This window comes from Paramormyrops kingsleyae, chromosome 10, assembly GCF_048594095.1.
Source record: "Paramormyrops kingsleyae isolate MSU_618 chromosome 10, PKINGS_0.4, whole genome shotgun sequence".
NCBI classification, from domain to species: domain Eukaryota; kingdom Metazoa; phylum Chordata; class Actinopteri; order Osteoglossiformes; family Mormyridae; genus Paramormyrops; species Paramormyrops kingsleyae.
The window spans coordinates 11,653,116-11,667,476 of record NC_132806.1 but is presented as its reverse complement, the minus strand read 5'-3'; the positions used below and the strand labels follow the sequence as shown (position 1 = coordinate 11,667,476).

Below are 14,361 nucleotides of genomic sequence, written 5' to 3'. Positions count from 1 at the left end.
CAAATATCAGTTTTTGCATTAATATTCAGGCAGAAATACCTTTTCTTAGGTATTAACTGGGTTATTATCATCTTTTGTCTCGTTCTGTGAAAGTCTACTTGAAGCAGCATGAGAAATTTAGCAAGATTCTCAGCCAGCAATATCATTTGCTGTGTACAGCTGTTAGAGAGAATTCAGCAGTCATACAATAATCAAGTAATGCTTTCATAAAAAACATATTTATCCGCGCCCCGAACTTCCGCAGACTTCCCTGTGCTGTTATTTTAGTGGGCTAGCCGCTCAAATCAGGCGAAATGAGATTTGGAGGCGGCGGCATGACGTGCTGAGACAGCGGCGTGTTTGCAGGCGAAGGGCGGGATGCAGTGGATTTTCAGCGCAATTGGAAGGTATTTCTGTGTGGAAAAAGAGAGTGTGTATGGTTAGGCCGCACAGCAGCTGCTCTGGAGACTCGCGTTGGTTTTGTCCTGGGAACAGAGACTTTGTCGTTAATAGATTTAGGTGAGTTATCTAGTTAAAAGTTTCAACTGTAATACTCTTTTGTCTTTAAAGATTCCTCTCTCTAGTGGCAAGTACAGGAAAATTTCCTCCTTATAGCCACCAAACTCACATGGATGAAACTTTCCTATACCAGCTTGTCTTATGCAGGGTCACAAGGGTTCAGAGCCAATCCTTGAAGCTATGGGCACAAGGCAAGGAATAACCCGGGATGGGATGCCAACCCATCACAGGGCACACATATATACACACTGAGGTTTGTAATTGTATCTTTGTGGGGACTCTCCATTCATTTCTCTGGGGAAAACTCTAATCCCAACATGATGACCTCAACCCCTACTCAGCCCTAACCTTAACTGTAAGTAACCAAACAAAATATATATGAGACTTTTGGCATTTTTAGTTTTTTGATTGCATTAACAGATCTTTGTGGGGACCTGAAAAATGATCCCCACAACGTCAAAATAACAGGTTTTTATTACATTGTGGGGATATAAACCTAATCCACACACACACACACACACACACACACACACAGGTTTGTAACTATATCTTTGTGGGGACTCTCCATTCATTTCCATGGGGAAAACTCTAATCACAAGCATGACGACATTAACCCCTACCCAGCCCTAACCTTAACCACAAGTAACCAAACAAAAGATGAGACTTTTGGCTTTTCTGATTGCATTCACAGATCTTTGTGGAGACCTGAAAAATGGTACCCACAACATAAAAAACAGGTTTTTATTACATTGCGGGGGACATTTGGTCTCCTTAAAGTAATATAAACTTAATCCACCCACACACACACAGACAATTTGGTCCCTGGAGGAAACCCCACGATGGAGAACATGCAAAGTCCACAAACACGGAGCCTGAGAGGAGACCGCTTTTGTGCAACTAGCTTATTATTTATTTATTTTTTTATTGTCTTGTTTGTATTGCTCTGTTGCAATCTGTTATGTTTATCACCCATTTTTTTGGATGATACTATTGTCTGCTGTATCTAGTGTCGTTAACGTATGCTTGTTTAGTACTGTTATTTTCATTTTTTAATTCTTGAGACTACACTTTCACAACATGCCAAATTCCTCTTACACGCGTATGTACTTGGCGGTAATAAAACTGATTGTGATTCTGAAAATACTGGTAAGACTGTAAAATGGTCATTTAAAAAGAAGATTCTGAAGAGTCACAAAAAATATTTTCTCAGTGTGGAAAGCTCACAACGCCAGGTCTAAGCCTACGGGGCTCTGGAGAAACACCTTCTCTCTACCCAAGCAGACAAAGTTTGGGAAAGGACCAGGCCTGCGGGTGGGGGGGGGGGGGGGGGGTACTAGCAAACGTTACCCAACAGTGGGGTGATAAATCAGTGGCTGAGAGCCTGGAATAACACCAGGCACTGGGCATCTCCATCACGCCTCAGCTAATATCAGAGTTACATCTTTGGAATGATTTTGAGATAGAGAACCAATGTCTGCCCATCTGGCATCTGTCACTTTTTCAGTTATGTACGTTTATTGATTTAGCAAAACTTGTTCCACACTAAGAACCTCAAAACAACAGTCAGGCATGGTGGTAGCATCAGTTTGTTTCGGGATGCTTTGCATCAGAACCTGGAGAACATTCCACCAGAAAAGAAAGGGCTCGTTGTGTTCTGGACCAAAAGCCTCCACAAGCCATTTGCTCATGAGCTGATGCTCGAGCCTCAGAGGTCACGCGGCAAGACCGACTAGCAAGCGAAAGGAGGGTGGTGTATGGTTGGAGAACAGGAGCCAGTCTGCTTGAGTTCAGACCTGAAGGCCGTCGAGATATGAAAAGCTGGGACGAGTAGCACACCCTGGTGAATTTCTGCCAGTTGAAGCAGCTCCATATTAGGGTGTGGCCGACGTTTCTCTAAGGAGCAACCAGAGAGCGATCAATAACTGCAGGAGATGTGCACTCGCTGTCTTTGTTGCTGAAAGTTCTGTAACAAATACCTGAGCACAAGTGGGTGGTTATCACTTCCCACTTATGTATTTTTATTTTTCCGTGAGAAGTAGTCTGGGGGCTTTTTATCACCTGAAAAAGATCAGAGAAAAACAACTCAGAGAACGTAGGCATCTAAGGGCATCCTGATCACAGCGCACATAATAAACCCATCATCAAAAGCTCAGTAACTTAAAACTGAGTCGCGATGCCAGCTTGGATGTCATTGGAGTACCGTCAAATTTTATTCATTCTGAACTTTGAAACCTATAAACAGAAAAATGCTAAATATGTACCCACATTGCTTGTTTTTTAAAAAAGCTTTTTTTTGTCCAATCACATGTTCTTAGAATATTAGCATCTGATTATAAATAAAGAAAATCAAATAAGTAAATAAATAATCAGGCAGATTGAGCACATCACCTTGTCCCGCCCCTCCACAAAAAAAAAAAAAAAACAATTATTTTGTCGTATTAATAATAACTTCAAAAAGTTCGGCATGGCCCAAGGTGACTGTTCACTGATTTCAGAGAGTGAAATCCCTGCTCTATGTTTCGCCAGCGTGGACCAGCCTGCTTGCTCGGCCTTATGTAACAGCGGTGTTGACACAAACAGATGGAACTTAACCCAGGACATGCTGTGAAACAGCCGGAGAAAGACAGCCATATTTTACATCTTAATACCCCCACCGAGGGCAGGATGGAGCGCACATGCCTCTGCATGTGTTCACGCTTTCCTCCGCACGCGAGTGACCTCACACTCTGCTGTCCTGCTGGATTATGTGGCCGCAGCACGGGTCTCTGAAGTACCTTGTGATTTTAACTCATTTCTCCCCCTGGCTGTTATTACTAAATGGGCCTCACTGAGAAGTACAATGGCCGCCCCCTCCCAGGATGCATGTGGCATCTACATTTTCAGCTTAGCTGAGCAATTGGCTCAAAGTCCACTGACATTAATGTCTGTCGTCCCACGTGTCCAATCATGTGATATACGTTTTTTGAAAAAGTAGGGTCAGACAGTCCCTGGAGCAATTGAGGGCTAAAGGCCTTGCTCTGGGGCCCCCTGTTGGCCACAAACAATAGCAGATATAAAATAAATGAGTCCCTTATTAAGAAGATGTATTAAGTAACATGTTCTGCTAACCAGATAGCTAGCTACCATCTCCTGACTACTCGCTAGCTAATAGCAACCTTCAGATCACAGGCACCACATCCTAACCTGGTCCACACATCCCCCCCCCCCCCCCCCCTTTGCTAGGAAGTTTTCTTTAGTCCCAGAGTAATCTAATGTAAATGCAAGTCTCTCTCGTTCGTCATGACACGACCTGCTGTACTAATAAGAATCAAAGTAGCTAATGAAGTAACTCACTCCCTGGAGGATTCTATCACGCCAGTTCTTATTCCAGCCCATTAATGACACAAATTATGCAGAGCAATGTCGTTATTTTTAAAGTTTATTATTGAGAGATAAATTACAAAATGAATATTTGCCTCAATTTTAATTGACGTGGCAGAAAGCTTGTGCTTCTCCGCGGTGTTCCGAGAATGCGGGTATTAGAAAATCATGGAAAATTAACCGCTAATCGGATCAATTAAGTTGGAAGTTAGTTTGAGAATGGCAGACGTACATCTCTCCTTGAGCGGAGCCCGAGATGCGTGATGTTTGCAGATCCTACCTCTATGGCCCGTTTTAACCCAGGGTCACACCTGACATGATCACCGCGTTATGCATCCAAAGAAATTTTTTGGGATCGACCCTTGATCCGTCTTCCGCTTCCAGTGATTCCTTGCCACTTGTTACTTATTTACCTTTCCCCCCCCCCCAAACAAACAAGCAATAATAAGGAAACTTTTTTCCCCCAGCAATTTTTCATAAGCAACATTAAAGACGGTGCATAAATACAAGCAAGCCATAAACATACAGGGAAACAGGCGACACGAAATGTAATTCTGCAGGCCGACTGATATGACGCATCTCCTTGTCCTTCTTAATTAAAAACCACTGAGCTGGAGAGGAAGCAGAAGCCCCACCAGCAAGCTCACTTCACCCCACCCAACCCCCCCCCCACCCCCGACTTCATCTCGCAGTCTCTCAGAAGCCGGCGGGGAGCACAGGCCCCGATATAACAGCACGGCTCCCACTTCCTCTCCGGGTGGGCTGCTGCCCGATCCCTAGGGGGCGCTCTCAGCAGAAGCCTCCCAGTTTTGGAGGGTGCATAGCACTCGCCCACGTGACAGGAAGCTGGAAACGGAAGCTGGCTCTTTGGGGGAGTTTAGTAATGTTAGTAAGTGGTACATGAAGGGTCAGCAGGTCAGCACACTTCCCGGCTTCAATAAAGTTTGCTCTGGGTAAAAGCGTCTGTTTAGCAAGTATAAATTGGAAATTTAAATATCAGTCCTTGACCTGTTCACTGAGCGTATGCGAAAAAACCCAGATTAAAACCAGTCCTCACCGGCTGTTTTCACAGTCAGGAGGTCTAGGCGCCGCTGTGACTTTCAGCAAGTGCAACGTGGGACAGTCAGATGGACGAGGCCTTGAGCTCTGCCAACTAGGGGGGGCACTTCTTCCAGGGCCCCCCCACAGTCTGCCAGCTGTCAGGAGTGGCTCCGCCTGGGCACTGGCCTCCTGTACATCCCGCTCCTCATCCCTCGGGGGAGCTTCAAGAAAGTTGTAGAAGGTCAGTGATCCTGTCCTACCCTTTTGTCAGGGGAGGGGTCCAGTGAGTAAGGAATGGGGATGGAGGCCACAGCGATCCTTCATGCCAGCTCCAAGTTCACAGGGTCACCCAGCGAAGACCCTGCACCCCAAAACGAGGCGGTTGTCCTCCATGGGCTTGTCATCTCCACAGTGATTGCGCCACAAGCCTCTCCCCCAGCCAGCCAGCCAGCATCCTGGAAGTGTCGGAGATGTGAGCACTTATTAAAACATCCCAGAAGCTCTAATGAAGTCTGAAATACCAGATTACTGCCTTAATGCTCCTTACTGGCCAGGAAAAAAAAGACTCATTGGATGGTGAAATGAACCATCTGAAAGCTGGTGCAGGGCTTGCAGAACAAACGCCTCCTGAACCCCTTATAAATGGACACTGACAGGTTCTTGTTTATCTGATGGATGAAGACCCAGGCTCATTTTATCAAATCAGGAAGTTACTCAGAATCCAGATGAACCAAGGAAATAAACAAATCGCATTACCCCAGAGAAAAGAGAGACAATTGTTTTCACAATAGTTGCTGCATTTTAAGTTTGCATGAGGAGGAGATAAATCACCCGCTCAAGTTGATCATGAACTTTCGAAAACAGGCATATTACTCAAATTTAATCCATCACACACATCAGGTATTACAGGAGAGTTTTCTGACAAACATAGTTCCATTTATTAAACAGTCTGTTGTCAAAACCATCACCCAAGATTACTAAAGCTTGTGAAAGGTTTATCTTCCAGCCATAAAGCCAGGAAATGGTTTAGGTCTGATGCTTGGCTGTGTGAAACTCTCTAAACTTGATATTTACTTTGCCAATCTAATAAAAAATAAAGCGTTTTTGAGAGGAAAAGAAGAAAATGTAAATATATAGCTTGTGTGGGTAGCATGGTGTTTACCACCACTCAAACAACACATCTGTGTGGCCCTGGGGGGTTTGGGGCCCCGTTTTGGATACAAACAGTTACTGCACTAAATATTAAATAAAGTTCCTTATTTAGGAGACGCTGAAGCAGAACGTTCTGCTAACCAGCTAGCTAGCTACAATAATTTCAATCTACTAAATAACTATTTACTTTTTTTTATAATATCTGAGGGTGGGCAGGTGACCCCAAAGTGACATTTTAAGTGGGCCCCCAGAAAAAAACAATCCTGCCCTGTGTGGTTATGATGGCTCTGGTTCTATTGGGTATGTGAAGCATTGTGTGAAATACCCCTCCGTCACCTCCCCCAATACACGGTGCCACTCAGGTCTGCAGCATGACAGCACCTAAAAGGAGCTTTTGAAGGCTATTTTGGTGTAGTGATGAAATGGAAGAATCACCGGCAGAGACGGTGGCGTATTCTGTAAAAGGGGAGAAAGGCGTGTTTGTGTCTCCTGCAGTGAAGGTCTGTTTGGCAAATTGACATCAAAGCGCTTCAAACCGCGAGATCAAACGTGACAGTCTATCGTTATGGCAACTGCATAGTCGCATAAACCTTAAAGTGGTCGATATTCTTCCGAGGCTCTTGGGAAAAACGCCTCCAATACCCGTTATCCTGTCGATAAAGAAGCCAGTTTGGATTTAGATTGATCACTTCAAGTAAACTGCGTTTGAGGGAAGAGCTGACGTCTGGATCCTTTAAAGGCACCTTGTCCCAGGGAGGAGAGAAACGGTCCCGGTGCAGTTCCCGGACCCGCCTGGTGTGCAGGCCATCTTACCTTATTAGTCTTCTTAACTGATATTGAACTTCTGTCCATGTCTGTAGATTTGGTACATTTCTAACCTACCTGAATCTACTGTGATGACCCCATAACACATGTCTGCATATTTATCAAATTTATCAAATCTGTAAAGATCCTGCAGACCGGAATGTCAGTAATTCTTTTGGGACCCCCCCCCCCCCCCCTCAGGTTAAGTGCTAAGCTACTTGACCACCTTCAAGAAAAGCCTAAAAGCCTGTGTAGCTCCTGCTCCAGTGCTGCTTGCACATGTAGCTGGGTGTTCACTGGAAACCCAGCCTAACTACAAATATATCTGTAGGACTCCTCCTCAGTTGTATGTTTGCAATGTGCTGTTTGCCTCACTCTTTGAACAGATGTGTCTCTTAAATACGTTTATTTAAAGTGTAAGATCATCAACAAAAAATGGACTTTAGATCTGATAAATTACGGTCTGTGATCATCACACTTTGAGCATGCATAAGCCCACTGTCCTGGTTCTTGAAACTTACTGGTGCAGTTCAGTCCCATATGTAGTGTTGTAATTGCTCTGTGATCAATTGTTGTTGTCTTGATTTATGGCAACTGAGTGAAGAGGATGACTGATCAATTAATTGACTGCTGAATATATGATTAATCTAAAAAAAAAGAGTTAAATCAATCTGTACATAATACTACTGAGGTCGTCAACATCCCCCTGGGGTATTAAATACCAAGTGCCTTAAAATCCTTTGGGATTTAGGACCAATGTGTTTGTTTAATGTTTAGAGGCTGATTTTCTTACCTTTAAGTTGTTTTTTTTTCTTCAAGTTTCAATTCTTACTTGTTCTTGGAAGGAACAGTGAAATTCTTATGCCACGATTGCAGGATATGGGACAGGTGCATCAGGGAACAGGACAAAACAGCAGCACAGTACAAGACAAGGCAGCACAAAACAAAACAGTGCGATCAGTAATAAATATGTGCAATGGGGATACGGATGCAAACTGACTACAGCATAGTAAGATAAATGTGCTGGTTATGGTTCTGCTGTACACTGTCCTCGTGATATAAGCAAATGTAAATATATCGGCAAAAGCAGCTCTGCAGGGAATTTTGAAGGGACCCTGCTGTCCATCTCAGCTAAGGAAAGTCAAGCCCAGGCATCCGGTGAGGGGCTTGGAGATGTCTGCAGAAGGGTCAAGACCTCAAAAAAACATCAAACTGTTTCTGACATTTCTGGAGTGATTCCCCAGTAAGCCTTTCCTTCTGCTTGGGTTTAGCCTTGTTGTGCTCTAAAATAAACCTGTAACTAAACAAACGACCCCAACCAGTTGCCTTGGAGAGTGTCGTGACCTCTTCGACGTGATCAGTTGCGTTTGAGAAGGTGTCGCATACCTCAGGTATAGATATTCTTGCTTTATTTGGCTGTGCAGACACTGACGTCCATAACAACAACACACAGATTTTTAATCCTTTGCTAGTTTATGCAGGCCGATAAATTTAACAGCAGAGCCTTTCTGGGGATGTGAACCAGCAAGCATCTGGTGACTGGTTCTGTCTCCGCCCACTGTCGCCATGCCACCCAGCATTCACGCTCATCTCAGGCTCTGAATTTGACAGTGAATTTGCACCCCCTACTGAGCGTACAGTTTCCCTCCAAAAGTGCCGCCCACCCCATGTCCCCAATGGGCACAGACTCATTAGGCTGTCAGACAACAAAGTCCAACCCAGTGCACCCCCGCACCCACCCCCACCTCCCAGCCGCCACCTAGGGGAGAAACAGGAGATGCCCAGATGCGCGGAAAACGGAATCATTAGCTAGTCTGTTTGCAAGGCCCGACAACAAAATAGCTCAGCACCCCAAAATAGACCCATAACGTTGTCTTTATTAGACGGCCGATTAACATTACAGAGAAGAGGATGCGGTAGGCAGGACGTGAGAAATCGTGAGAAGATGCCAGTCTGCCTTTAAGAAACACCGATTTAAGGAGAAGCATTAATGATATCGTCTAAGTCACTCGCCCTATCTTGCCTTTTTATGCATTAGGCACTAAATCCAAAAGCAGGTTTGTTATTTCTGGGGCTCCATTTAAAAAGTTACTGTAAGAACGTATTATGTAATAATGCCACATTATGTAACAACTCGATAAAATGTAACAAATTTCCATCAGATAAATTTAGGTAAACTTTCACGGGTGTGTTTCCCGAAAGCTTCGTGACGCTAACTAGTTTGTTACCTCGTTCTTAAGATCATTGGTTAGTTAATGATTGTTTCTCAAAACCTTTGTAACTAAAGTACTTCATACATTAATGAGTGATCCGGCCCCTCCTTATTTTCTATGTCGTTCTTTATTTGAACTTTTGGCTGCTATTCTGTAACATAAACATAGTCACCCGAAATGGATCACAAAAATACACTGATGCTATATAAAATTATAATGTAGGCTATAAATGTGTTACATTTTTGTAAGTTATTACATGATGCTTTGTTGCGTCACTTTGAGGCCCTGTTCCCCCTAGTGTAGTGGTTGTTTGCCCAAAAGAGCCCCCCAAATGTCAAACTACAAATGCATGGTTTGAGTGAAGGTACACAGCACCTCCGTCCAACCCCAAAAACAGAAACGCAGGTATTGTCGAAAGAAAAAAACATACGGATTCTACAAGAGTTGATGTCACCTGTCAGTATTGAGAGATCGGCCATATTCCTCCTGCAAGCATCGGAATGAAAAGGCATTAATGTCTTTTCTACTTCAGTAAGAAAAAAAAGAAAAACAACGGCTGTTAACAACAAAAGCAACCTTGGCTATCACCATCAAAAAGCAGACATTTATCGTCTGTGGAATGCCTCTCAGGTCCCTGCATACGGTTCAAAACAATATATTCAAATTGAAGAGTTCCACACATAAATCTAAATCAACAGCCCATTTCAAATGTAAAATAATGGATTGTTTGAAGTGGGCTCCAGGTGCTTTCTGCGGAAGCTCAAACAGGACCCAGGCGAAAACAGAGTTAGTATCTGTGAGATTCAATGCTTAAATGGTCCTGCTGGTAAAAACATTCAAATACCAATGAAGCTGAATGTTCCGCCTCAATCCTTAAACGCTGAAATCCGACTCATTTGGTCTTTCAAAAAAGAGCTAGCAGGATTCCCAGCTATTGTTATCAACCATTACATGCAATTAAATCACCATGGTCCTAATGTGGTTTTAATATGTCCAATATCGGTTAACATTACAAGCATAATTATCCGACTGAATTAGGCCTCGAGCGCAGAGCATTAGAAATTAGATTCAGGCCCAATTAACACTTAGGAGCTGGGAGGGGTGAATGTCACCTGTGGTTGGGTGGAGCGATTTGCCAGCCTCGGGAATGCCCAATCACGGAGCAGAGGTAGGCGGGCTCTTTCCCTCAGAAAGCCAACATTGGGCGGAGGAGACGGCAGGTGGTCCAAATCCTACTCTCCAGCTCACTTCTGAGTCACATCCTTTTCTGAGAGTGACGGAAGGTTCTAAGCCCATAATACGGTTCCATGCTGCCAGCCTGAAGGTCCAAATAAATGCGTGAGAAGAAAAAAAAAACGTCTCGGGGGGGAAAAATTTTGGGAGTAACAAAAACGAAAGTGCACATTCTCCTGTGTGGGTATCTGAACCAGTACATCTGTGAGGCATGATCACGACACGAGACCGGCCCCACGAAAACTCAGGAGAGCCTCATGCATGTTAGTCTTAGAGCTTGGCGTGGCCATCAGGAGTAGAGGGGGGGTGGGCACATAGACTCACATCACACACCTCTGACTGCATCAATTTGAAGCACAACTTGGTCATGCTGTTAGTTCTCTTTCGGTTCCAGGATGAATTATTGGCATACCTAGTTTCCATGACAACCTGTCTTCCTTTGCCGGGCGGTCAGAGTGGCACTTTCACTGCCAGCTTTTTAGCGTTATTAATTATCGCAGCCTCAAATGTATGAACAGAAAAGGTGGGGACTTCAAACCGCTCTCTGTATGCCCCCTGCTTCTCTAGACGCGTGCTTACAGCACGCATAGAGAGAGGGATCATTCCGGAGTGGCAGGACAGTCGGCTTGAGAAGGGATTAGAACGTTCCAGACCATATGCTATCAGACAGACGGGAAAAGCATCGTTGAATGTTGCTTTAAGCTAAGTGTGCTTTTGAAGTGGCTGGGTAAACGAAGAGGTCGTTCACAATGCATCATGGGAGTGTTTGGATTCCCGAGCAAAACGCAAAAGGCCAACACTGCCCACAGATCTCGCGTTTTGAGCATCATCATGCTTGAGCTGTGGGTTAAATGGCACAGTGAGCAATCTGAGCTGCCCCGTCTGTAGCCCAGGGAGACTCTGCTGCTCAGTCAGCCTTGTAATGCTGCCCAGGATGAAGATGATCACCCCAGTAATCTTCTATGGTTTCAGAAGCATGGAATGCATTCAAAAAACGTGTTCAAGGCGGCTGTACGATCTCCATTCTGTTAACTGGGTGAGCACCGTCCATCTACTGTATATGTGACACTGAACTAGTTAAGAAAAAATATACAATATGCTTCATGTATAATATATATTTGCAAAGACAGCTAATAAACCTTATGTTGAAAAAAAAAATATGCAAAAATCTCTCCAACATTAGACAACCAGCTTCCTGTCTCTTGCGTTAAGGGAAAACAGTGGTGTCTATGGCAACTACCTTGGCGAGAGGCACTAAATCTGAAAGTTAACTTCAGTTACCAAACGCAGGATGACTGTGCCGTAACACCGGGGCCTTCGGGTCCAGCCGCAGTACCACACAACCGCAGTGTGAACAGAGGCCCGCGATTCCCACATGAAGAGGGTCTCGCGATTCCACCTCGCCGTGCCTCTATTTCAAGATCGCCTCCTCCACTCCCTTAATTCTTGCTCTCCGATGGACGTGTGCGAGATTTATACAGCTCCCCTCAAGGCCAGCGGCTCGATCGATATCCAAGTCGGAGGTTCCCTGTTTATAGAATCTACTCTTTATACATCTGCATAAAACTGTCGATGTCACTCAGATCTGCAGAGGATAATAGCGTCGGATTCTCCCACAGAGACACATTTTTAGAGCCCAAATAATGCCCGAAACGAGCTTTCATCTGTCACCTCTCTGCATCTCACTGCACAAGACTCCACCATCCTTATTCACGGTCATATGTCTTACTTAAGAGCGCATTCTGATGTCTACTAATTAAAATTGATTTGAAATGATTTAGCATGTCCGCAGCCGGAGAAAGTTTATGTACTGACACAGGCAACCCTTTAGGGATTCAATTGCTGTAAATAAGGTAAAATCCCAGCATTCCGAGTCTGAGTGCTGCTCTCCACTTAGCAAGCGATTCTGTTCACTTCTCACATTTCTAATGCAGCCCGTTTTTTTAGGATAACGCAGGATTAAACAGCTTCTGTACTGCCACCTTGCATCTCAGGGCCATGGAGCTGGAAACTTTCAAAATGCCTGAAAACAAAGAACAGGAGAAAATCACCGAACCCCAGCAGATCCTACCGCAGTGAGAAACCGAGGCTATTACACTACAACACTGCCCCCTGGTGGAAATGTAGAAGTGAAACTTTTTTTTCTTGAACATTTTAAAACAAGTACAGTATATAATACTTCTCCAATAGCCAGGAAGTTATGTCTGCGTTATCTCAAATGTATTTAATTTGAAATTTTATTCGGGAATATTCTCCGTATTGCTGTATAGTTAGATATATAAAACAGTCCCATGCTTTGAGCCCAAGGAGAGATGTTATTGTTTTAAAATGAATAAAATATAAATCAAGCTTTGATTTTCCCTTGCCAAGCTTTCCATCCCTTTCACGTTTGTCTCTTAGTTCAAGTAAAAGACAAATGCCTAAAATAATTATATCCTGTTAAGAGTTATCTTTAAGAAAAAATGAATTCCTGCATCAGTGTGGCAACAAAGAAACACAAAGAATGGAAAATGACTGCTTTTTGACATTATAAATCAAATTTTATTTACTACAAAACTTTTTTGAATAAGGTTTCACAGAGGATGGTCATTTACAGTGACTTTTCCAGATGAAACCAAAAGGCAAAAAAAAAACGCTGTGATCACAAAACCCTGAAAATATAATGTGGCAGCCAGCAAAACGGAAAGCAGAAAATGGCAGGGGACAGTGGCGGAGATTAAGCCATGGTGATCAGGTGATAGGTAATGTTAATACATGCCCGGGTTACTCAGGATGTAACTGGGCAACCTATGGTGTTTCGCCAGTGAATTATTAAAGGAGATGATGGGGGAGACCTGAGATGGCGATCATTTAAAGACAGCATTGACCAGCTAGCTGAATTTCCCTGAAGGAAATAATTAATAAAGTATCTATCGGTCTATCTAGCTGTGCTATGGAAATAACATGCAAAGCTGGGCAATCAGCATTCCTGGCCAGTTCTCAAACAGATTGCCAAGCTCAGAAGCGAACTGGTAAGTCATGCTGAAGATGTTTTCATAAGCTGAGGTTTTCATATCCAGCTGTTTTTTTGGCTTCAGTATGGCAGTGATGGGGGTCTTGGTGTATTGGAGCATCAGGAGCGACCAGAGAGTTGTCACTGGGCCTCAGAGGAGCAGGTGGGCTGAAGGTGGGATCCCACAAAGGTCTGGTAGCAGAGGAAGGATGAATGTTAAAGTCGAAGCTCTTTGGATCAGTTTGTTTATATAGTGTTGGAAAACCTCTGTCTTTACTTTTAGGTATTTCATAGACACTTTAATGAAAGCAACACACATTTGAGAAAGCAGGGTCAACCAGTCCCTGAAGCAACGGGGGATACGAACCTTGCTCACCAGCCAAGTGGTGACGTCACTCTGCTGATTATGGGATTTGAACCAGTGACCTTCCAATCACAGTGTTCTAACACACTGAGCTACACTCACCTTTCTAAATGCCTACAATTAACATTATGACATATATATCATTGTGGTCGCTTCCATAAACATAACTTTGAACATAACGAGATAGTTCATCTATTTTCAGAATGGGAACTGATTTTAAATGGTCAGATGTTATCAACAATTGCCGGCAACCTCTGTGTCTGCAAAGCACTGTAACACTACAGGTGAGGTTGCCGTTTTCACCCAGAGGCAAGTAGAGATGGAAAATCACCTACAGGAAGAGCTAACCCTTCGACCAGCTTGTGTGTCACCAACACCCACCTCCAGGTCTCGGATAATAAACCAGTAATTACACTCAAACCTAAAGAAACTTGAAGCACACTTGGCAAGATTATTCAAGTTTAAAGTCTGGACTTCTCCAGCAATGCAGGGGTAAATCAACAAGTAAGAAAGAAACAAACAAATAAATGAAGTTTAGATAGGGTCTACAGGAATCTGTTGGAATTCATTTCTGTATATTAATCTGTGTATAAACCTTTCTGTCCACAAGATGGCAGTGCAGTATTTCCTGTGCCATTCTGCTCACAGTCTGCGTCATTGCAGTAACATTGTCTACAGCTGTGCACCTGCCGTAGTCATAGAAT

At 43.8% G+C, this 14,361-nt stretch overlaps 1 long non-coding RNA gene across 1 annotated transcript; it reads left to right on the top strand.

The window, feature by feature from the left end:
• The first annotated feature begins 249 nt into the window (after positions 1-249).
• Positions 250-12,656, top strand: LOC111848136 (uncharacterized). Its single transcript, XR_002839221.1, has 3 exons — positions 250-386; positions 4,931-5,140; positions 12,249-12,656. It is a non-coding gene; the product is annotated as an uncharacterized lncRNA (long non-coding RNA).
• Positions 12,657-14,361: the final 1,705 nt, after the last annotated feature.